The 24,680-nt window shown below is 38.4% G+C and overlaps 1 protein-coding gene across 1 annotated transcript in view; it reads left to right on the forward strand.

Annotated features, from left to right (window-relative positions):
- The first annotated feature begins 14,129 nt into the window (after positions 1-14,129).
- plcg2 (phospholipase C, gamma 2) overlaps positions 14,130-24,680 on the forward strand; it is a 201,546-nt gene continuing 190,995 nt past the window's right edge. The window contains exon 1 of the mRNA XM_039763474.1: positions 14,130-14,288. The gene's annotated coding sequence lies outside the window, so the exon portion shown is untranslated. The remainder of the gene's footprint in view (positions 14,289-24,680) is intronic.

Below are 24,680 nucleotides of genomic sequence, written 5' to 3' on the forward strand. Positions count from 1 at the left end.
GGAGGTTTAATGGATCTGAAAGTTGTATATTTTCATTTTGATATTATTTTTGTTTATGATCTCTTTTCTGTAATCTTTTCTCCTTATAAAATGAAAAAGTAATTCCTTGTCACGTCAATAGGTGCAGCAGTAAACGAGTGTCCAGTTGTGTGCAAATTCTTGACAAGAAAACTACTTCACAGTAACACAGTGATAATAAATTTGAAAACACAGTGTTCAAGGGCCTGGATTAGTGATGCGTTTCTCAGTTAAGGTATAATTTGGTTCTAGAGACATGACTGTTGTCTCAGTGTAAGAAACTCAGGTGGTTCAGGGCTGTCTGTTAGAATTACGAATCGTGAATGAGAAATGGTGTTTTGTATCATTTAAAACAGTGGTTCCCAAACTGTGGTACGGTACGCGGAGCCTTTTCAGGTGGTACGCATCGCAGTCCCTGAAATTTTATTTATCTGTGCAAAACCCTTTATGACAAGCCTGTTGTGAGCAAAAACCAATGAAACTGTTTAAATACAATTATACGTGGATTCCCAAATTTAGTGTGGTGTGAAATTTCGTTATCTGAATAAATAAGACCTATTATTCGAAAGTATTTAGTTCATTTAACGCTACCATAATTCCGTTTTGCAGAAGTCAACTTCTACTTCTTCACTGTTTGAGTTTTTGGTCACTAGATGAAAGCACAAAGCCGATACCATTTCGTCTTCGGTAACTGCGTCACATACAGGCCGAAGGCAGGATTTAGTTTCTGGGCAGAATTTATCAATTTATGTACACACACAAATTTTTTCATTAATGTTATGCATAATTTCTTCCAGTTCTTTAACTTTTATTCAGATTCCGTGGCGGTTTAGACCCGAACCCCCTTGCAGCTCTTCCTTCCTTTCAACAAGGTGCGGGTGGTACGCAACACAACTCACTTAACCTCAGGTGGTACTTGACGTCCAAAGGTTTGGTAACCCCTGATTTAAAATGTATGCACCAATGAATAATACAGAATGAGAAGTTTGGTATGTTGAATGATACTGTAGAAGAAAACCCGCAAGGTATACGGGACAAGTTCAATCAATCAATCTTTATTCAGTCACAGAGGAGTACATAGATTCTATTTTGCAAGGCAGAAGAGCAAAGTAATTTTTTTTTCTATTGGCTTTTTATAATTTCTTCTTCCCCCTTCCCCTTATTTCTTAAAAATAAACATATCATTTACGTAAGCATTTTAATTTAGTACACTAATAGGCCATCTGTTCTTATTTTTTTCACTTGTCAGATAGACCCTAAAGAAGGAAAGGTCATCTTTCCTGTGTCAAAATGTGGGTTTCTAAAGAAACTGAAAATTGTTTTTGGTCAGCTTACTGCACCCTGCCTTATGACAGACGTCTGTATGAATAACCTGCCATTATAGCAAAACGGCTTTGTCAGCTATTAACCCTAAGTAGCTTGCAAGCAGTTCATTTTTTTCTTTAACAATACATTGGCAGCAGTGAGATGATTATGTAGTTTTAGTAGGTGGGAAATATCACTAAAGCCCTGTCCACTCTCTGCCAATGTTCTAAGACAGTGGTTCCCAAGCTTTTCTATACCTTGCACCCCTGGAAAATGTTCACATTCCCTACAATACTAATATCACATTATGAAGATGAAGTCACATTTCTAATTATTAAACCACAAATTTAACCACATGCAGTACAGAGAGTAAACAAATTGAACTAAAAAACAATCTTTTAACATAAAATTTAAATATAAATTGAGCAATTTACTCTTATAAATTTCAACAATCTTGTAAATCTGTTCTCCGTGAAGTTTAGACACTCAATTGATAATCCAGAGTTGGGGTATTCCACAAAGCATCGAGAGCCATGGGGAAATAACACACAAAGATTGAGGTGTGGGTTTGGAGGATTGAAGACCCCTGTGAAGCAATGGGTGGCAGCAGGCCACTAAGCAATGGAACACAGTTCCGAATCAGAATTCACTTTATTGGCCAAGTACACTAATGTGTATAAGTAATTTGTCTTGATTGTTTTGGTGCATCATACACAGACAACACAAAATACAAAAGATAAATATAAGAAAATATGATGCAGCAAACAAGGGCAATACAAAAAATAAAGGGATAGTAGGATTAAAATGTCCAGGCAGCCGAGTGTGCAGGTATGCAGAGATACCGAGTAGAAGCTCAGATCTGATTAGTCAGAATAACTGCACATGAAGAAAAAACATTTTAGGTGACGTGTTGGTTTAGCTTTCACTGCACAATGTTGTTTGCCAGAGGGAAGTCTTTGGAACAGGTGGTGTCCTGGGTAAGTCAGATCAGCAACGATGTTTGCGGCCCACTTCCTTACCCTGGACTAATAAAGGATTTGAATAGGAGGTAAGTTACAGCTGATGATTCTTTCACAGACTTTGACGAGGTGCTGTGGATTGGCACAGAAGCAGCACCAAACCAGACAGTTATGAAGTCAGAAAGTAGTTAGTGATAGCTGTGTAGATTGGCGCCAATATTGCTTGAGGGAGGGAGATTGAACTTCCTCAGCTGATGCAAAAAAAGAACATTCTCTGCTGGACTTTAATAATACATTTGACGTTATTGTCCATTTACATTTGTGACAGCACAGTACCCAGAAGCCTAAATGACATCCCAATTTATGGCAAGTAATAAGGGAGCAGGTGACTGCTTCCTGAAATTTATGATCTTCTACTGTTTTTTTTTTAATCTTAAAGGTCCAAATTATTATAGCTGCACCACAATGTCAGATTTTCCACCTCTTGTCTGTATATGTGTGACGCTGCAGGTTCTCTTCAGGCTCCCAACGTCCTGAACCAAACACCGTCAATAATGTCACCGAGATGAGCTGACAAATGAGGACAATTCTCAAATGAAGCCAGGGGTATTTCCAAAAGTGCTAAAGTGCTTTTATTATAATAATCAAAAACAAAAAGTGCAGTGCATCAATTTCAATAAAAATTTCCATAAAACAAGTGTCGAGTGGGGATAAAAACCATCAATAAATAAATCCTTTAAAATCCGAGGTTAATATGTGCAGAAGTCAAAAAGCAGTCCCTCTTTCGTTATTCTCCGACCCACCTCTGTCACTCTCTCCCCGGCTCACCCATTGCTCCCTCAACCGGCGGAGACTCAACAGCAACGAGCACCTTCAGCCACCCTTCGTCTTGGCTTCCCTACAGAGATCACTGCCAGACCGTCGAGGGCGCCTTTCCTCACTTCGTCCTTCGCACTCCTGTAGTTTCTTTTCGGATCCCTCTGAAGGACACCTGCTATTCTCTCCCCTACTCATTCCAAATTTCAGTGGGGTGAACTAGCCCCCAGAGCGCAACCGAATAAACGCTCCTTCACGGGGCCCCGGCTCGTTCTGTCTCCTGCTATAGGTGGTCAGATCATCCTGCTAGGACTGCTCTTTCCTGTCCATTAGCTCTCTTTTTCTTCATCTCTCTTTTCCTTCCATTTCTATTAGCCCCTTTCTCTGGTGTCGACCGGTATATATACACATACCTCTGCGCGCCTCCATGGGCATAGCGCCTTAATCACACACCGTAGGAAGCCAATGAGGCAATCGAGAACGACTGCACACGTGCAGGTGCGACTCGCTCCCATTACCCCATTAACTCCCCATTACCCCATTTTTTGAAGCGATGGACCCGCTATACCACAATATGGATTCATCATTGTTTGGAATGAGGCCTATTAGTATGATTTAATTTGCAAAATTAAGAAGTATGACAAATGAATCACCAGAGCTAAAGTCATTTGTATAAAACGAGAAGAGTAGTGGTGAAAAGGACACATCCCTGTGGTGCACCAGTAGTTAGGGTTAATGGGTCAGACATTTGTATGCCCTGCTACACATACTATTTCCTATCTGTAAGAAAGTCTGTGATCCAATGGCAGATTGAACTGGGCAGGTTGAACTGGATGAGTTTCTTATCCAGGAGCTCTGGAATGATTGTATTGCAAGCGGAGCTAAAGTCCACAAACAAGATCCTTGCATATGCCGGTGGCTTATCAAGGTGTTGTAAATAAAGCTTAGACCTAAGTTTACTGCATCATCCACAGACTCTGTATGAAAACTGAAAAGGGTCTAGGAAGTCTTTATTAAGGTTTTCAGAGGTCTTCTTTACCACAGAGGTTAAGGCTACTGGTCTTTAGTCATTCAGGCCCATGATCTTTAATTTTTTTTTTCTAAAGGAATGATGGAGTAGGTCTTGAAGCAGGCAGGAAGAGTGCAGAGATCCAGAGACTGGTTGAAAATGTCTGCAAATACAGTAGACAACTGGTCTGCACAGTGCCTGAGTGTAGAAGGGGAAATAATGTCTGGGCCTGCCGCTTTTTTAATATTTTGCTGTTTTAATAAGCTGCAGATGTCTTTTGCAGTGAAGACAGAAGGGGGAAACTGAGAGGCAGATGAGTATAGAGTAGTAACAATGAGACGAGATAGTAACAGTGAGACCAAGTAGTAACAGTGGTGAGCTTTGTTCCCCTGTAACATTTGTAGTGAAGCTCCAAATCAGATGCGCCACACAGTTAAAATTGTTGTGATACTGCCAGAACCGCGAGCAGAAATGAGTGTAAGCAGCAGGTGTTGCATCCAATACAATTCCCCTTGTTCCCACTGGCACAAATATCAATCAAACCTTGAAATCAGTGACGTTTCATGATCAGGGCTTGCGCAGAAATCAATACTAGACCTTGCTCTTCTCTGTGGATCATTGCAAAGCCCAAATTCTGTTCTCTTAAAAAAAGTTATCCACCTTTACGAACACTCCACCATCAGCAAAGAATCCGTGAGAATGTGCATTTCTGTAACTCATTCTCAGGAAACAATTGAGCACACAGTGCTTGTTTCTATTTATATCATAGAACAGGATCATTAAATTACACTGTAAATGGCATACAAATAACAATGGCACACTGCAAGACACTAATCGCACCGTAATGAAGTTGAACAACTCTCAATTTTGGTAAATTGTGGCCCTCTTTGTTACAATTTCTGAAATGCCATCTTGCATCCGGTGGTGGCAAAGTTAGAAACAGTACAAGATGAGAACATGTGAAGAGCAATGAATGAGAATACATGATGTTATAGGTGGGTGCAGAAGAGGCCTGATTCTTCTGTCCTTAACCAGGCTAAGTTGCTTCTATATTTTTCAACATCATTTTACCCCTTTCAGATCCTGTTGTTCAATCCTCAAAAATTTTGATCATAGCATGACTGTGAATCTGTTTTTTTTTACAGCATAAAAGCACACACTGACATTTCAATACTCCAGCTTTTACATGATCTTTGTTCCAAAAGCAGTTTTATTTTTCTGGGAACAATTGTGAAAGTGGGTGGGGATTTTTTTCTCTCTTTGAGGCAATTGTGAGACCAAAAAAAATGTAAATTCACCCCACTCTATTTACAGTATACCTTGAATGTTACCCAGAGTGTGAATGTTGTCTATGCAAATTTTAGAGCCAGAGATCATTAAACTTCAATGAATTATGGCTTCATCATCTTCTGAAGATGGCCTAGGGATACCACGTTTTATGATTTGCGTGAATTCAAAAATCAAAAAGGGTGCCAGGCCTTTAAAAGATCCACAAAGCCAGCTCAGATCTGCACTAGAGCGTGGCCTCACTCTAGACAACATGACCTCAAACTTTATAGGCAGGCTATATACAACCCAAAATGAAATTTGGCTTCCAAAAGTTCAATATATTTCCTCAAATATTCCAAAATATACAAAACTACCCTTCAAGCAAGAGGAACTGTAAAATCCCTAGCTTGATAAGACAACTCCTACACAAAATCCTTATACTTGAAGAATTTATTTGGATGTAACAAAATAAACAAAAAAAGAGGGCAAACAGAAGCAAAAAGAAGGCAAACCAGCACAAACAAGTCTCAAATGCAATCCAAAAAATCAATTCTCTGCCATACATGAAATCAAAGCCAGAAACATCAGGAATAAATTCAAAAAACAGAAAATAATTACAATTACATGAATACTTTAAATGACAATGAACCACTGAAAGACACACTCACCAGCCTCCCAATATGTAGACTAGGGGCAGCCATGATTTTAAGGTGGCTTGCCTCTTGGGGTCTCTCTCACAAAATTCTAGAAAAACAAGAGAACACATGATGCATGAATAGTAAATAAAAAATGAACAGAGCAATATTAAACATCTATCCATCCATCTTCTAAACCTGCTTTATTCTGAGCAGGGTTGTGGGAAAGATGAGGCCTATCCCATCAAGAATAGGGTGCATGGCAGGAACAATCCATGCAGATGGCACCAGTCCATCACAGGGTGAACACACACACACACACACACACGCACACACACCTATGTTAATTTAGCATCACCAATCCACCTAACTTGCAATTGTTTGAACTGTAGAAGAAAACCGAAGCACCCAGAGGAAACCCAGATAGACTTTGGGAGAACATGCAAACTACATTAAAGGAGGACCAATGATGTGGTCTTTGGCCACATTGTTGTAAGGGAGTAGTGCTACCACTGTACCACCAAACCACCCCAATATTAAATTAACAAAAACACATTAAAAAAATACCACATCAGAATTAACAAAGATGGTATCAGATGTGAATATAAACATTAGCTACGGGGGTTCATCATGGCTGAAACATAACAATGAGGAGAAAGTTGGATTATAAAGTCCCAGAAGTACTTGTGCTTTCACATTTTCAGGCTGAAATTAAATTTAATACACAAAGGACATTCCTTTGGCTTGTAAGGAAAATGACCAGAACTAGATGATCCCCTTCCAAAAAATAAAGAACTAAAAGAAATGGATCAGGTTTTCCTACAACTTTAGCCTTTTGTTCACAATTTTGGAGGATTAAGTTTTTTGGAGTTTCTGTTTCTCTTTTCTTTGATGTTTTAAAACAATTCCTGAAGAACTTGTAGTTGCTATGTAGAGTTTAAACAGAGCAAGGAGTTCTGGTAGTTATTGAATTCCAGTTGGATTTTAGGGGCCAGGTATCTAAGGTCATGAGCTGTTGGAGATCAGTGATTAATCTGAAGATTTGCATAGGATGAAAAATTAGGGATAAGATGAATAACTTTACACAGACTATACAGGCTTGTCTAAAGAATTATCAATGAGAGTGAAAGAAGTTTTATTATTTGCAGTATTTTGATCAGAGTTGTTGTGTACAAATAGGTCTATTCATAATATTTTTTTAATTAGAAATATTGCTTATATGTCCAAGATTCTCTTTCTACATTTTCATATTATTACTCTACAGTAAACCTGAAGAAGGTGTTTAATAGGGTTAACCTTAGTTATTTATGAAGGGCAATGAGAGTTATGGTTTTCGATCTGGATTAGGATGTTCTACAGTGACGTTTATGATGTCTTGAAAAATATTGGTGGTCATGGTGCATTTCAGTCCTGTCCAGTGACTTGAGACCTTTTAGGCCATTGAGTTTGTTTGGTTCAGTTCATCGAGCTTACCTGTCCCAGCCTCTCATCTGCATATTTTTTATTAAATATTATCAAGAGCTCCACTTCTACAACATGACTTGGTGATTTGCTCCGTGTTTCAATCTTCTCTTTGGGTAAAGAAGTGCTTCCTGGCTTTAGTCTAAATACACTTCCCTTAAATTTCCATTGGGTCCTCAAGTTCATGATTTGCTACTTAATTGAAAGAGCTCTGCTAGATGAATTTTATGAATAGCTTCGAGGATTTTGAAGACCTTAATTATGTTTCCATAGTCTTCTCTGTTCAAGAATAAAGAAGTTTAGTTTCCTCAGCCTTTCAGTGTAATAATATTAGTGGCAATATGACATGTTATTTAGTCCTAGGGTACAATAGATGGCTCTCTTCCATATAGCTCTTAATTTTGATAAAACAGGGTAAATATGATGAAACAGAAGTCAGTGATGTTGTATTCCCTGGGTACTGAATCTCTATTACAAGAAAAGAGGAGAGTAGTGGTAGATTTGTCCATTCCTCAGTGTTGTCACACGTTAATGACAGCAGCTTGTGAAGCTGCAGGTGGCAACCCAATTAGATGTCAACCAGACTCTTGAAGAAGAGTCATTTGAAGCAGCGAACTAGGACAAGAGCCTAGTCCTATTGTTGAGTAAATGGAGTAGGATTGCACTGGACAAGAAGGTGCAACTCACGGAGATGTTTCTGAGACCAAGATGAAGAAGGAATACCTTAGTCAGTAACATGCAATAGCAGCGCCCCAGGCCCCACACCTAAGGGGGCCCTGCTTTTGAGGTCCATGTGCCCCTTTTGAGCAGATTTGTCAAGTTATATTCTCCAGTATATATATATATTTGAGATGCTTCTGAGAGGAACCCTTTTAAAATCCCTCTTCAAGGTCAAATTCCGTGCATGTACAGTACATCTTTGAAACATTCCATAGTCCAAATATTAATGCACATGTATGACTAATGATAACTGGCTGACATGACATTAGTGTGAGTTATGACTATGACATCCTGTATATCGAGACTCAGAGTATACTTGCAATTTGGGTACTTTTCTAGAAGAGGCCCTGCTAATTTCCGCATGACACAGCATCGCATTTCGCACTGCCCTGGTATTGTCATGAATTATGAATTGCACTTTTTTAATAGATTATATCATTATATTTTAATAAAGTCTGCACGTTATCATGCAAAAATTAACTGAACACTGTAATGAAAAAATCTGGTGTATGTTAACATTATTTTTATTAAAGTTTATGCAGTCAACACATACCAGTAACAGGGTTTGATGTAACCGGCCCGTGTAGGGTTGGTCATCCCTAGGCTCTGCACACCCCTAACGCCATCTCTGGTGACACATCATTTAAAAGGTTAGCAATGGTATCTCTTTCATAGATTAAGGTCTACATTTGGTAGCACTTAGCCCTGTTTCCATAATTGGCATGAAATCTTTTAAAATCTGTATTTGCTATCTAGAGAGAACTGTTAACTTTCTTCTGGAATACAACACACTTGCTAAAGTGGTGTGTTCTGAATTTGTCTGTGTGAGAAAGAGCACAAGCATTAACTGATGCGTGTAGCTAAATGAATATTTTTTCAATTGCAGGCTTCTCAAAACTACTGTATAATCTAATTGCCCATTCCAGGAGGCTACTCTCTTTATGGTGGACAGTGGCAATGCAATATATTTACAGGGCATTTTTGTGTCTGTAGTACTAGGGTGATGTACTATGTTAGCTATTATGGATGTGGTGAGATGTTAAGCAAAATAACACCTTTTATTGGCTAACTAAAAAGATTACAATATGCCCGCTTTCGAGGCAACTCAGGCCCTTTCTTTGGGAAGATGTAGAAGGGGCCTGAGTTGCCTTGAAAGCGGGCATATTATAATCTTTTTAGTTAGCCAATAAAAGGTGTTATTTTGCTCAACTTCTCACCAGCGCACTTTTTATAATGGACAGTATGAATTTGTTTATTTCGGGTTGGCCATCTTTTTACTGCAGTGTAGGGAGAGAATATATCTCTTTCAGTTTCTAGTTAAGTGAAGTTCAGTCGTTTTTGGAGGAAAGACTACTCTGTTATAGAATTTTAAAGTTAACATCTTTAAAAAATTGGCAATTAAGTCTGGTGTAACTCATGATTACCACTTAAGTTGTTTGGAAAAATGCTGCTGCCATGACATTGAAAAGATACTAGAGGTGCTGGGACTGTTCTTTGAGAGAAATTGATGAACTACCACATAAAATCTACATCAGCCTATGTTGAAATGTAGACTAAATGTCCTTGCGATGGCAAGAAAATTATTAGCAGTGTACCCTTGGGTAATATACAGATGTCGGAAGAATAACAAAACTCTCTGAAGCTTCTTGACCAGGGTCAAAGTACACCGGTCACACAATCTCCTTTTATTACAAAAATATATTTTTACATGCACATGCGCACCACCACGCACCACGCACCACGCACCACGCACGCTTTTTCAATTGAGAGCATTTTACATTTATATGTCAACAGCCTACCAACTGATCTAAAATCTCTCACTGCATATCATACACTCATATTAGTGTGCAGTGAAGGTTTTACTGTGTGTTGGTTTAAGATTAAAGGATACTGAAGTAATTAATGGACACTGTTTGTGATACAGAGCAATTTCCTTGGAGTGTGCAAAACAAAATAAACTCTATAGCAGTAGATCTCAACCTGTGGTACACATACTACTGGTGGTACATGAAGACTGGACTGGTGCATGAGGAAACTCAAACAATAAAAAAAAGGCCAGTAGTGGCAAGCATGAGAACAAAAGAGAGAAGATCTTTATTTGTAGTTACACTTCAAGAAGCACTATTAGGTGTGACCACAAGGGGGCACCTCGTTATCCTGACTTCAGACACAAGTCACGCTCTGACAGTTCCAAGTTCTTTAAAGTAAAGATTTTTATTAACAAAATACCTTTTCCAGGATTCACATAAGTGATAGAACACACGCCAATTTATTTATCGTCTTCTGTCCTCCCCAACAAGCGTCATCTCACTACCTCCCAATTCTGACTCACCTTTCAAGAGTGAGACTTCCGGGTCAGATGGAAATCCTTTAAAAGGTAGAGAGTTACTCCTAATAGTGCCCCCTGTTGGCACCCAAGGACCCTGACAAGGTTGCCCTTCAAAACTTCAATTCCCAGGCCACCTTGTGGGTGTCAATACTGGAGCCAAACCAGAGAAGCACTGCCCACTTTTGATACTGTGGAATAACTTGTTCATCCATTATTTGTTTGTCCTGACTGGGATAGGAATCTACGATCAATCCACCTGGGTTGCACCTCCTTTCCTGTAGTCCTTCCTTTATGGACTCCTGGCTGGGTAAGAATCCATCTTCCTTTCAAGTGTGGCTGCCGGTCCATCCAGCATGGCACTTATACAGAGTTTGAATTTTGTCACAGGATCACTGTCCCATCTATTACTTAAAAATACTGCACAGTTTCACTTAATGAAGCAGAGGAGATCTACTGCACTTTCAATGGAAAGAGGGCTTCCATCTTCTATACCATTATAGAATTAGATATAAAAATACAAGATTCAGGCATGCTTTGAGTGTGCAATACTGAGACCAACCAAATCTCTTGAGTGAGTTGTGCAAGTGGTGAAAATATATACTGTTAATAAAATGCCATACACAGCCGTGAAAAACAGGGGAAGCTTTACCTTTACCCTCAGTTTGTTTATGAACTTTGCTACGGTTGGCCCATCCATCAAGTCATTTTTCTGACCGTCACATCCAGTTCGGGGTTGCTGAGAATTGATGCCTATCCAGGCTGCACTGGGCAAAAAACAGGAATTAGAACCTTGGATGGGATGCCAAACTCACCCTCACCTGAACACGTTATTCCAAATTAAAATTCATTTAGTTGGTGTTTTATAATTTCCACACTGGCCATACTTTACTTAATGATTTGAGCCACAGGATTATCATGTCAAACAAAACACATATGTCCACATTGTGGACAATTCATCAATCAAAAAAAAGTACTTGCTAGAGCCTACCCTAACAGCTTTGAGAAGTGAATGTGGCAGTTTCACTCTACTGAAACTTTCTTGCCAGGCAACATAGTTGCTAGAAATTTTGCACCCAGTGGAGCTACACTGCGTACAGTGTCGCTGACATAAAAAATTAAGAAAAAGGTAAGTAAATAAATAAAGAAGTAAGTAACACAAAAACTAAATTTTACAACACATTTAATTAAGTGTATTCACATTTTATGTTGTTATTATGTATTAATTGTCACAGCCCACAGCAACATTTATTTGTGTACTTATTTATTTAATTTTGTCCATAGTAGCAGGGTGTTGTACCATTTTAGGCATTATGGATATAATGAGTAGTTAAGCAAAATGACACTTTTATTGGCTAACTGAACTGATTATAATATGCAAGCTTTTGAGGGAGTTGAGGCAAATTCTTCAAGCAACAGCCCCAAAAAGGCCTGAAAAGGATGCCTTAGTTGCCAAGAAAAGCTTACATATTGTAATCCATTCAGTTAGTCAATAAAATTTATCATCTCACTTGACATCTTATTTAATTTTGCCCAAAATATTTCTTCATAGTTTATGGGAATTTGGAAATAATATCTTAAATTGACAGTTTTGGCAAAGGTAGACATTAAGTTGGGACAAATGTAAAAAAGGAAGGAAAGATTTGGAATGTGACATTTGCAATATGAATTCATTTGACTTATGGATTTGATATTACTCTTTAGCAAGTGTTCTTAAACAGCTACTGTCCATACACTGGTGTAATGTCACAAAGCCTAACAGTGATTTCCTGATATGCCTGATCTGAAAAGTGTGCTTTCATAAAAGCAGTTTCAAAGAGTTAAAGCAAATTAAAATATTCTGAATTATTTTGATATTTTCTAATTCATGTTACAATGACCTAAAAAAGTTTACATGTGATTTTAAGCAGTGTTTATTTTTCAATGAATGTTCAGAAACTGTTAAGTTAATATCTATCTATCTATCTATCTATCTATCTATCTATCTATCTATCTATCTATCTATCTATCTATCTATCTATCTATCTATCTATCTATCTATCTATCTATCATGCACATGATAAGATAAATGCTGAAATCCTCCCAAAGCCAATAAAAAGCCTCCTATTTGTTGTTACTCTGAACAGAAATTCACCATCTGCCTCACATGAAACTGAAGCCTTGACTAATATATTTTTTATAAGTGAAAAGTGCGGAATTGTAAGGCTTTCTAATTTGTATTTCTGATCAAACCAAATTATTTTTATACATTAATTTAAAAAAAAGTGTACCTAAGAAAAATTACAAGAAATCTCCACAAAACTATCTTTTAAAAGATCTTCAAACACAATATTTTGGTCTGATTAAAAATATGGCCATTAATTTTACCCAATAAAAGCTCAGTTTCTAATAACTGTAATGCATTACTAATAATGGTGGTACATTAGAACATTTCAGTTCATGGGGGTGGTACAAATGTTGAGAACCTTTGCTGTATAGGATATGGATGTTAGCTGAATATCCATCCATCCATCCATCCATTATCCAACCCGCTATATCCTAACTACAGGGTCACAGGGGTCTGCTGGAGCCAATCCCAGCCAACACAGGGCGCAAGGCAGGAAACCAACCCCGGGCGGGGCGCCAGCCCACCTCAGGGAACGCACACACACACACACACACTAGGGACAATTTAGAATCGCCAATGCACCTAACCTGCATATCTTTGGACTGTGGGAGGAAACCGGAGTACCCGGAGGAAACCCACGCAGACACAGGGAGAACATGCAAACTCCACGCAGGGAGGACCCGGTGTTAGTTGAATATAACCAATAAAATTATTATAATTATTTATGTAGCAGATTGTTTTATCTAAGGCGAACATACAGCTGATGCACCATGGAGGAGCAGACTTGAGAGGCTGACACTGGTAACAGCTTGGCAGAATTTGTGAGGACCACCGTTGAAGAAGAGAATTTGCAGTGGCATGTGCTGCATGGCATTGGTTCTGTTGATGCCTACTGTATATGTCAATAATTGCTCCCTTAGTTTCTGTGGGGAAAACGACCTTGTTATGTGTTCCGTTTTAGAACTTCTTGTGGTGCTAACTCAACATTCAGTTCTTAAATTGTCTTTAGCAATTATTGATTTATTTATGGCGTTTCTGGGACTATGGCTAACCTATCTGAATGTTGGACTGCTAATTTTCTTATTGAGCAGGCACATTTAGCTATTTATACATCTCGAAAGAAAAAAGTGAAATCAATGTGATTAGCTCAATAGGTTTGTTGTCCTAGAAAGTCAACAGTCAAATCTATAACATGACTTTTAATTTAGCTACTTTTGTAAAAAGGTGTTACATTAATGAGGCAATTTATACAATTCAGACATATGAACTTGCTAGAAATGTGACTTTCGTTTTGTTTGTTATACCATTTATTTCTTCTACTGATGAAACAAATTAAGTTACTTGTCATTAATATAGTTGATCTTTCTTTCTTTCTTTCTTTCTTTCTTTCTTTCTTTCTTGCCGGGGCCGTTCATATCTCTTGCCGCTCAATGTTAATGCAGAGTTTTGCATAGTTCTTATCTCAACTTCCGGATCTGTTTTAGGAGGCATTCTTTATTCACTTTACTTCCTCTTATAAATCGAATTGAGGAACTGACCGGACAGACCTAGTGTCACTTTTTTTGAAAAGGTTTCACGTCCCGATCCAACCCGACAATGAAGTAACAGACACTGAAAGCACCATATTCTTCCTCCTTTGGACTCAGCAGATTTGCCCGTTAAGGTAAGCCGCGCTTAGCGCTTTATTATTATTTCTTTTAACTGTTGGCTACTTCGTTTCCTTTTAAAGACTGGGTTATTACGTCAAAAATGACTCCGAAGGAACGGGAACGGTTGTCAGTTGGTTGTATTAGAAATAATGCAATGCTTTCGTTTTTTTGCTGTTACCATGGGATAAAAAACATTATAATGCTTGACTATTTTATATGTAAAATAATGTATGTATATGCATTATTATAGATACGCTTCCTTTTAATTATTTGGCTGCAACGCTGAAAACAAATTCTGTTAATTTTTAGTCTACCTGGCTACGCCGGTTTCATGCTATATTTGCGTTTCCTTGGTAAAGCGCTTTTTGATGATGCAAGTTGTGAAAGGCACTACATATCATAACATTGCGCTTTTGCCTGAAATATTTTGGCGCCACACTCTGTATTAGTGCTGGTCTCTAGAGCTTTATACCTTTTGTATTTCAAGATGTCTCATGTCTTCAGTGAGGGAAGCTGGTACTTTTTTTTTAAGAGAAGGCGTCAATCTTGCTTTTGCGCTGATAAAACACTTCAAATGCAGCGGACTGACGGCGCTGTGCAAGATACAGAGGTGACGGGGCAAAAGTTTCGCTGGTTAACCAGATACACCTCCTTCACATTTCAAAGCGGGACTGCTCCACAACAATAGGTCGGCTTATAAAGCAGATAACCATGGCATGCAACTAAAATAAACGATCGCCGATGTCAGATAAACAATATCTTGGTTCGTTTGGCAGCACTCGTGCCACCAGCACCGAAAAGGACAGGGCGAGCAGAGTGGCACGGTGGCGCAGCACTCAGAGCCACTGCTGGGCACTTACTCTGAGCTCTGGAGTTAACCTCCAAAAAGGATGAATGTTAGTGGGTGAGCCCGATATGTGTGTGTGCAGTACGGCGGTATGGCGTCAAGGCTCACCTCATCGCAGGGGTTCCTTAAACGGTAATCAATCGCTCGTATAGCCCTTATCAAATGTTTAGGGGCGCGTATGCAAAAAAATCCTGCCGAATTTTAATGAAATTATTTTATGTAGTAGAAATTGATTTGAACACACAGACAAAATAAATATGAACCTTTTGCATGCATTTCGTTTAAGAGCAGTAATGCTGTCAGGCGAACGTTCCCGTTTGAAATCACTCGAAGCAGAGCAGAACTGCACAAATGCCCATATGGCCCCAGGAAACCCTTAATTTGACATGTGCACAAAAGATAAAGCAAATGTACTTAGACGTTAGATTTTAACTTATTGCGCAACAGGAAGGTCGAGTTACTGAACCAGTCAAATATTTGAATTATATAGTACAGGATTCCAATGTTAAATAATATTGTATCTACTGTAATACACTGTAAAATAATTCTGCACTGTATACTTGATCAAATAAAAGACGATGCTGACCTTAGAGGAAGAATTAAAAAAAAAGTTTTAAGTCATGTAATTTTCCAACCTACTTAGTCCAAGCCAAGAGTCCCAGCAAACATAGTGTTCATGGCAGGAATAATACCTGGACATGGCGCCAGTCCATTGCAGGGTAAAAAACACACATCCCAAACACACTATGGCCAATTTGGCAGAAGCAGTTCACCTAACCTGCATAACTTTAGACTGTGGGAAGAAACCAGAGCAACTGGTGGAAACCCACTCAGACATGGGGAGAACATGCAAACTCCATGCAAAAGGACACAGGATACACACCCCGGCCTCCTTTCTGTGTGGCAGCAGCACTACCACTGCGCCAACGTACTGCCTAAGCCATAGGAGAAACTGGCAAATATAAGAAACAGATTAAAATGGGTAAAAGAACATAGGCATTGACATTCGGTTTATTGTTTAGTGAAGGAGGCAACTGAGGACCTACAAGGCTTTAGCTTCTCAAACTACAGACTTATGTCCTTATCCTCTTGTGCAGTTGCCCTTCTGAGCCTTCTATTTCTTTTTCTGTCTTCTTTGCCCTTTTCTCTCAAGACGGTAACAGACAGGTATATTTTTTAACAAAAACTGTTTAGTTATGGCCATTTCAAACCCAGAAATTAACTTTAGGAATGAATGCCAGTATGTTGAGGCTCAAGTGAATGAATAACAGGTTACAGTAATGCTAATGAAATTACAAAGGTTTCTCTAATAACCAATTGCATGTAAACATAAGTTTAAACTCTAAACTCTAAGGGAGTTTACTATTAGGACACTGCTGAAAATGGGGCTTTGCAGCCATATGTGAATAATAACTTAAACATCAGTTTCAAGCATTAATAGCCATTATAAAGACTAGCAATGCTTGGCTATATTTTAAAATTAATTTAATAGTATCTTCATAATTAAAAGTATGACTTTTTATCAAAAACATGAACATTTCTGGGTGACCTCAAACTTTTAAACGGTAGTGTAAAATATGTATAGGCAGCCCAGTGGTGCGGTGGTAGCGCTTCTGCTTCGAAGTGTGGAGACCAGAGTGTGTGTCCTCTGCGGAGTTTGCATGTGTAGGAGAAATGCTGAGGTTACACAGAGGGCAAAAGATCGCAAAAATCTAATATTTTAAAGATTATTCTATTGCCTGTCATTGAATTTGATTAGATTATAACTTTTCTAAATATCACAAGTGTAAAATTAATTCCAATCGAAGCTGTCATTTATTATGTTATGGCACACAAATTTTGTTTCGTACTAAATATTTTTTGGCTACTTATTTACAAATTACATGTATGTGCCTTCCTTTGTGTAGATTGATGGCATATTCCAGGTGCATGCTAAGTAACAGCAACTTGGTTAAGTGATTACAATTTATTACACAGCTTATCTATGATTCTCAGATATGTTCATTTTCACTTCTTCTACAATCGAAAATTCCATTGCACTTATTTTGATGATGTTTCTTGGTAGGCATGGAAAATTGAACAGGTAAATCAAAGACGTAAAAGACAGAGGAGGAAAGACCTAATGGCAGTAGTAATATAAGTTATACTGTAGAAAGTAGGACACAACTAAATGGTAGTAAACTGTGTACCCTGGGAAAGGAAATGGGCAGGGGCACCAGTACTAGAGAAAGTCAGAGAGTTGCAAATGCAGCCTGAAAACAAAGCTGAAGTTCTTCCTAAGGATGGTAGCAGACAGGCAACGCCAGCATTCCCTCACAATTTGTGTAGCACAGGAGAAGGTCGTAATTCCTCAAAGCTGATGGAGGACAGTGTTTTATTTCAGCATGAGAAAACTGGGGCCTTGCTGACAGTTGTTACTGTAGGTGACAACAGACAGTTATTGAGTGGATTTTAGAAGAACCATAACAGGAAGTTCTGAATACGTCTTACATTCAGATGCAAGATGGCAATGCTCACACTTCAGAATGATGGTAAAAGAAATGTGGCTAAGCACTTACAGTACATGACTATGCTGTGCAAACTCTATCATTTATACACATCCATTGTGGCAAACCAGCACAGATGGGTACAGTACTAATCGCATGAATCTGATAAAAGTAGGGCTGTCAAATGATTTAAATTTTTAATCGTGATCATTCGCAAAATGGCACTTGATTAATGTCAGTTAGTTGTGTTTAACCAAGGTGGTTCAGCAATGACCAGTAGTCAGCTGTGAATGTGGCTGCTGTACAATGTCTTAGCTGCTCAAATGGTGAAGACTTGTGTCTTTCATATAAATCCTTCATACGGGACACAGTTGACCCATGTGAAGGTTATGTGTACGAATTGTCACTCTTCCCTGTATGTTCAACTATATTTAGTGGTCTGCAGTCTGAGGTGATCCATTTTGCAATAAATAGTGGTAGTTAGAGATTTTTGTTTCATTCATGGACATATTGAGGTGAACATTCTTGGATTGTAGTCTTGCACAGATTTAGCTGCTTAACGTTACAGTTTTTAACAGCGGAATCATGCATGTTTTCCTCTTAAGTGACAAGCTAAGAAGGTTGTTCTTCTGTGATATTTAAATTTGTCCACACTATGTTTACAAATATCAACACTTTTGTCCTTCAAATCATCTTAAAATCAAAAGCAAGAATCATAAATTCAATCTTTCTTAGCTATCATTAATGGAATAACTAAGATCAGGATTCTCAAACTTTAAGCTAAAGCCTTCCAAAATGTTCTTCCATGTCGGTCAGGGCCCCAACTAATATAAAACCAATGCTGTGAAATGGAGGATGATCTTGGATCTCAATTATTGCTAACAGTAGACCCACAGCATGATTTCACGTAATAGCAGACCAATTAATCAATTTAAATCTGTAACATGGGCAGACTCTGGACACATATGTTGCTATCAAATATCACTAAATATTCCTAAGCCAAGGGTTTTTAACCTTTTTTTCTTGACATACCACCTCCAGGAACTGAAATATTTTGAAGTACAACCATTTTTTTAAATTTTAAATTAAATACTTTATTCTCACTAGGCACAATTAAAAGAGAGATTTGTAACTCCCACCCTTTCCCCTAATATTGCACTTGGGGATTTTAACAAGTAATTATAGGTAGTTTTTTGTGTGGTTGTGCATGTTTTTTAGTTTTTCTTACGTACAACAAATGCCTTTTGGTGAATTGTGTTTTCATGTAAGAGCAGTAGCACGGTTTGATAAGTAATAAAACGTAGAAGTCCTAAATTTCCACATTTTTAATTAAAAAATATTTTATAGTTAAATTTCCTTGAATCCAGATCAAAACAAGCAGAAAAATAACTCAAGTTATATTTAACTTCAGATCAAAAAAAGAGGAAAATAACTCAAACTCACTAATGAAGGCTGAGTGTCTTTATGTTTAATAGGGTCACTAGCTGTGTTACCCAAATTTCATACATTTCTTATGACAATGGGCCTCAGCGAAAGTGCCATCAGTTAAATGAATGCATCAGAAGTACTTGGTTCTAAACGATATTTGCAGTTTTTTTGTGTTTTTTTTTTTTTTAATGTTGTTGATGGGTAGTGTAGTGGATAAGGCTTTGCACCTATGGACTGAAACCCAGAGGTTGTGCGTTCACATCCTGCTACTGACACTTTGTGACCATGAGCAAGTCACTTTACCTTCCTGTGCTCCAATTGGAAAAACAAATCAATTATATCTCAAATGTTGTACATCACCTTGAATAATGGTCACAACTCAAGCAATAATTACTGTAAGTTATTATGTCACTGGCACTGCTTAGTTTAACATACTACATACAATTGTGCATGAGTAAACCATTCCTGCTGTAGATCAACATCCACTTTTTCTAGTGACTTTGCTTTTGCTGATTGACACTATTTTACAGGAATGTGTATATTTTTGAATTGAAACGGGTAATGATTAGAAATAATGTGAAATGAGAGTATATATTATTATCATTATTATATGTTTGCAATTTTCACTTATTTTATTGTTGTTCATTCAGGTATTTCCTTTCTGTTTTTCATCAGTTACTGTATATGTTCAAGCATGTATTTTATCTTTTTTTTTTGGTATAGCCATAGGCAGACAAAAAAGTGCTAACACGGAATCCTGTTTTACTTTCATTTATTACTGGGAATCAAATTAAGCAGACATATAAGTAAATGTAAACAATTTGTTTATTACGTATTTAATAAATGTATATTGCACCGGAGTAGCTCTTAGGGGATCCATCAAGTTTAAACTTATGCCATCTGTCCCCCTTGTCTTGGACCCGAGGATGCCACTTCTGCCTCCTTCTTCTCTCTCCACCTCCCTTTTTGCTTCTTGTGACACCCACAGCCACAGCATCTGGCCCCAGCACTAGAGGTTTATAGTACGCTTGCTAACCATTTAGCTTTGCATCTTCATTGAGCTTTGCCAAACTTTCTCTTTCCATTTCACACCTTACTTCACATGGCAAACATGAATGCATCTCTTTTATCCTGTCTAAGACACTGCCTCTTCGTCAGTCATCTATCCACCATATTGTTTCATGGTGCCATCAATTGCTTTTGCTGAATGGTTCATTTGCATAAAGCCACCTCCAGGTGTAGAACGGAGCATATATATTTAGCACACACATTCTTCAACACCCCTTGCAATCTGAGCTAAAGGTTTTCAAACTTTAGTATGCCATATGCAGCAAGGACTTCTTTAAATGTTTGTATTGTGGCTATGAATGTGGCTCTATAAAACCTGTCATGTTCAAAATGCCTGTTGCAGTAGACAATGAAAAATTATGAATGAAAAATGAAAGGGAGACCAATTGGCAGGATAAAGAAAGAATGGCAGATCGGAAGGAAGGAGGTCAAAGGAAGGACAGAAGAAGGCAAGAGGTGGCAGAAGCAGGTGAGGATGAATGAGAGAGAGAGACAGGGAGAAGGCAGGCAGCCAGGTGGATGTCCCTCGGGGAGCATGCAGCCGACACTCAGGGGCTGAAGGAGGTCATTCCAGCTGAGCGATCTGGGAACTGGACAGTGATGTACTTCTTGATTGGAGCAACTCACTGCATACGGCTGGAAAGAGGCAGAACTTGAATTGGAATTGGAAAGCTCAGTGAGGCATCCTGCGGGGGAGCCATGAACCATAGGAATGTGAGCCTGGCAGTGGGAGGTGGAGGCTTGGTGTAGTGCCATGCCACAGAAGGTTACAGGGGTCCGAGCCTAGGATCAGACAGAGAAGGTGGGCTCAACTGCCACTTAGTCATTTCCTCGGCTGCAATGACCCGCTTGGGGTTAGCTGAGGGGACTTGCGTTTTCAAAGGGAAGCACCAGGGACTGCATTTTTAAAGGATAGGTTCCTGCCATGCTGCCTCAATTTTAAAGGATTATTTATTTATTGAAGAGTTTTGAGCACTGCACTTTGATTTGAACACTGTTTTGATTTTTGATTGTTTTTAATAAAAGCTTCAGAGCACTTTTGCACGTACCCCTTGTTATGCTTGTGTGTTGTGTCCTCCTCCAATGGCTCATCCTCAGGTATGTTATTGGTGGTAGTGGATTCAAGAGGCTTGCTAGTATCAGCTTGGAGTGCGAAGCTGACCTGCACCATCACATTTCTACTATGAACACCCAAGATTATCACTGAAATAACAGTCTTGCTAAAGAATATGGGGAGAAGACTTAGTGTCTCAAAATATGACTTTGCCCCTAATTATATATCCTCAGTGTATTTCTTCATAACCACGTCCAGAACCCAATCCTGTCAGATGCACACTGCAATCCCAAACTATAGTCCATTAGATTTAAAGAAGTATACTCAAAAGGGAAACAGTGGCAGCAACACAAAAGGAGACACTACTTTTATGAACATAGAAAACAAGCAAACATTATAATGCAGTAGCATGGATGTTGAAAATGAGAATATGTTGTTTAGCCAACTGAAACTAAACAATTAAACCACATTCACACTTCAGAGGGACATGTTTATTGCAACAGCTACCTTCTTCAACACAATGTTAGAAGAACACGACAATACAGAGTTTACACATGCTGACATTTTGACTCTAGAACATTGAGGCAGACTTATATCCTGCTCCATGCTAGATAAAATGTGGGTTCAGAGAATGGATTTTGTTGACTGATAACTAATCCATATAGTGTCAGCTTTGTCACACAAAATCACTCCTCAGTTCTGCATTGTATTTCCCTTCTTATTGGCAAAATGTTCTTCTGTTATTGACGTAAAAATCCTGCTACAGCTGAATTCCTTATTATGGCATATTAAGGGGACAGGTTCAGATTCTGGTATACAATAATAATATAATAATAAATATGCAAAGGTGTATTTTTTTCTAGTATTAAAAATTCAGTAACACAATAGAACTTAATTTGGCATTTTTGGTATACATGTTGGCCTGGTTCTGACACTAGAGACCATGAATGTTAGGAACTTGCAATTACCTTATATTAGTACACAGGAGGTACACAGGAGTTACATTTTCACCACTTACAGGTAGAATATCCCTTTCAGGATCAGCTCAAAGCTTTTTGACTGCCCCTCATATTGCCAGTATGATGAAGGATATGAGTAGACAGATGGCAATGGGAACTGTGATATTATGTTACTGCTGGGAAAACAGGCAGAGTTTATATGGGAAATTCAATGGATTCATAAAGTACTTGGCCACCTTCACTTTCTGCACACTCTTACTGTATGTTGTAGATTTAATTTTAATTTCATAAATTTGCCATTTCTCTCCATTAATTCACACTCAATAAACCATAATGACAAAGTGAAAACATGTTTTCAGAAAGGTTTGCTAATTTATTAAAAATTAAAAACTGAAATCTCTCATTTATATAATGTGCTGGAGAGCTGGTGCCCTTGCCCAACTGGGATGCCTCCGAAATTGAAAGAAAGGGGGAGAGAGTGTGCTCAGGGCATTACCTCCTCCAGATCACTAGTTGGCAGCTCCCCTGGGTTGCTACGGCAACTTGGATTCCCACGGGGCATACTGGGAATTCGAGTTTGGTAGCTAAACCCTGTTGGGTTTGGGGGTTGACGTCAGGGGGTGCCGCAGGGTCTCCTGAGCCCTATTCCATTGAGCTTCCACCTCCCACCTGTCCTTGCTGGAGGAGGAGTAGAGGTGGAAAGAAAGGGAAGAAAAATATATATATTTTTGTGTGCTCTGAACCATGTACTGTGCTTTGGTGGTGGGAAACACTTGGGGAAGAGTTTACCACAACAAAATTAAAAACGTGTGTTGTGCTGAACTTGTGTCTACATCTGTCTGTGTCGGGTGTATGAAGCTGGTGTGAATATTGCCAACAGGCCACAATAAGTATTCAGACCCTTTGCTGTGCCACTCCAAATTGTGCTCAGGTACATCCTGTTTGCTTTAATTGTCTACAACTTGAAGCCCATCTGTGGTAAGCAGTAATGTGTGTACTTTGTTTAGAAAGGTACACATCTGTGTATATAAGGTCCAACAATTCACACTGCATGTCTGGACAAAATTCAAACATGAGATTCACAGAACTCTCTGTAGACCTCCACAGTAAAATGACTGTGAGTCAGGGCAAGTGTATAAAACCATTTTTTTAAAGATCTGAGTGTTCCCAGGAGCACAGTGGCCTTACAAATTGCAGAATGGAAGATGATTGAAAACACCAGGAATCTTTAGAGTTGGCTGTATGGCCAAACTGAGTAACCTGGCAACAAGGGCCTTAGTCAGGGAGGAGATTAAGAACCCATTAGTCACTCTAACAGAGCTTCAGAAGTCCTCTTTTTGAGATGAAGGAACCTTTTGGAGGGACAGTCAGCACCACTTTATGAATCAAGTGTTTATGATTGAGTGGCTAACCCCTGTTTATACAGTACATATGTATACTCATATATACAGTACTCTAGTATTATAGAATATATATAGAATCACTTCTAGCTTCACCTAAAACATAGTAAAAGTTTAACTATGTGATTATTTGTTTACCTCAGCTTTCTTACTTTTTCAGTCTATAGGATGATTAAGTACTCTTTAGCTGTTGGTTCTTATCTATGCCTATCTAATAATGACTGTCCTTGTCTAGTCAGAGTGGCTCAAGACAAACAAAGAGGTCACTTGCCATTCTCCAATAGATCTACTGAATTAAAAATATATGTGTGTATATACTGTATATAGAACCTTTTACAGAGTGACTTTAGATTTATTTAAAAGAATTCTATGACAGCTTATATAATAAAGTACTTGAACATAACTTTCAATAGAAAACCAGTAATTTTGAAAACTTTGATTCAGTATTCTGGTTTTTGATATCTGATTCTGAGTTTCAACCATGTTTTGTTTCATTTTGACTGTTTAGTTTTGGTATTAGAAAAATCATTTTATCCTTTCGGACTGTGATTACTTATGATAAGAAAGCTATTTAGTATTTGCCATCTAAAAACCAAAAATCAACAAATGGTTTTGTAGCGTAGCTTAAAAATATTTAATAAAATTATGGACCATCTTTTTAAAGTACAACAGATATCTGGACTTGACTGAGAAGTACCACTGGAGCAATAAGGCAGTAACTACTATAGTGGGATTTTGGTGAGGTCATGTAGAATGAATTCTGGGTGGCCTTGAGCAAACCTTGGGAAACTATTTGCCAACTGAGGAAGGATAGTCAGGAGATCACTAGGTGCTGTTCTTGTCAAAAGTATGGAAGCACTGACACCACTATTGCAATATTGTTGAAAGGGGGACGGGCACTTTATGGAATTTGGTAAACACGGCCTCCTCATTGGAAATAGTGCCACAATCATTGGTTGATTCGGGACAATTTCCAAAACTCTGATTAAGAATCTCAACAATAACAAAAGAAAAATTGTGGAGGATCTGGTAGATCATGGCAACTTTTGGTTATCACACCTTTTCTGTAATGGTTTGCGACAGGGAAAGTAACACTGGAATGGTAGGTTGATTTAATGGTCTTCATTTTCAACAAAGAGTGACCAGAGGGGAAATGCTAATTGC

This window comes from Polypterus senegalus, chromosome 9, assembly GCF_016835505.1.
Source record: "Polypterus senegalus isolate Bchr_013 chromosome 9, ASM1683550v1, whole genome shotgun sequence".
Classification (NCBI taxonomy): Eukaryota; Metazoa; Chordata; class Cladistia; order Polypteriformes; family Polypteridae; genus Polypterus; species Polypterus senegalus.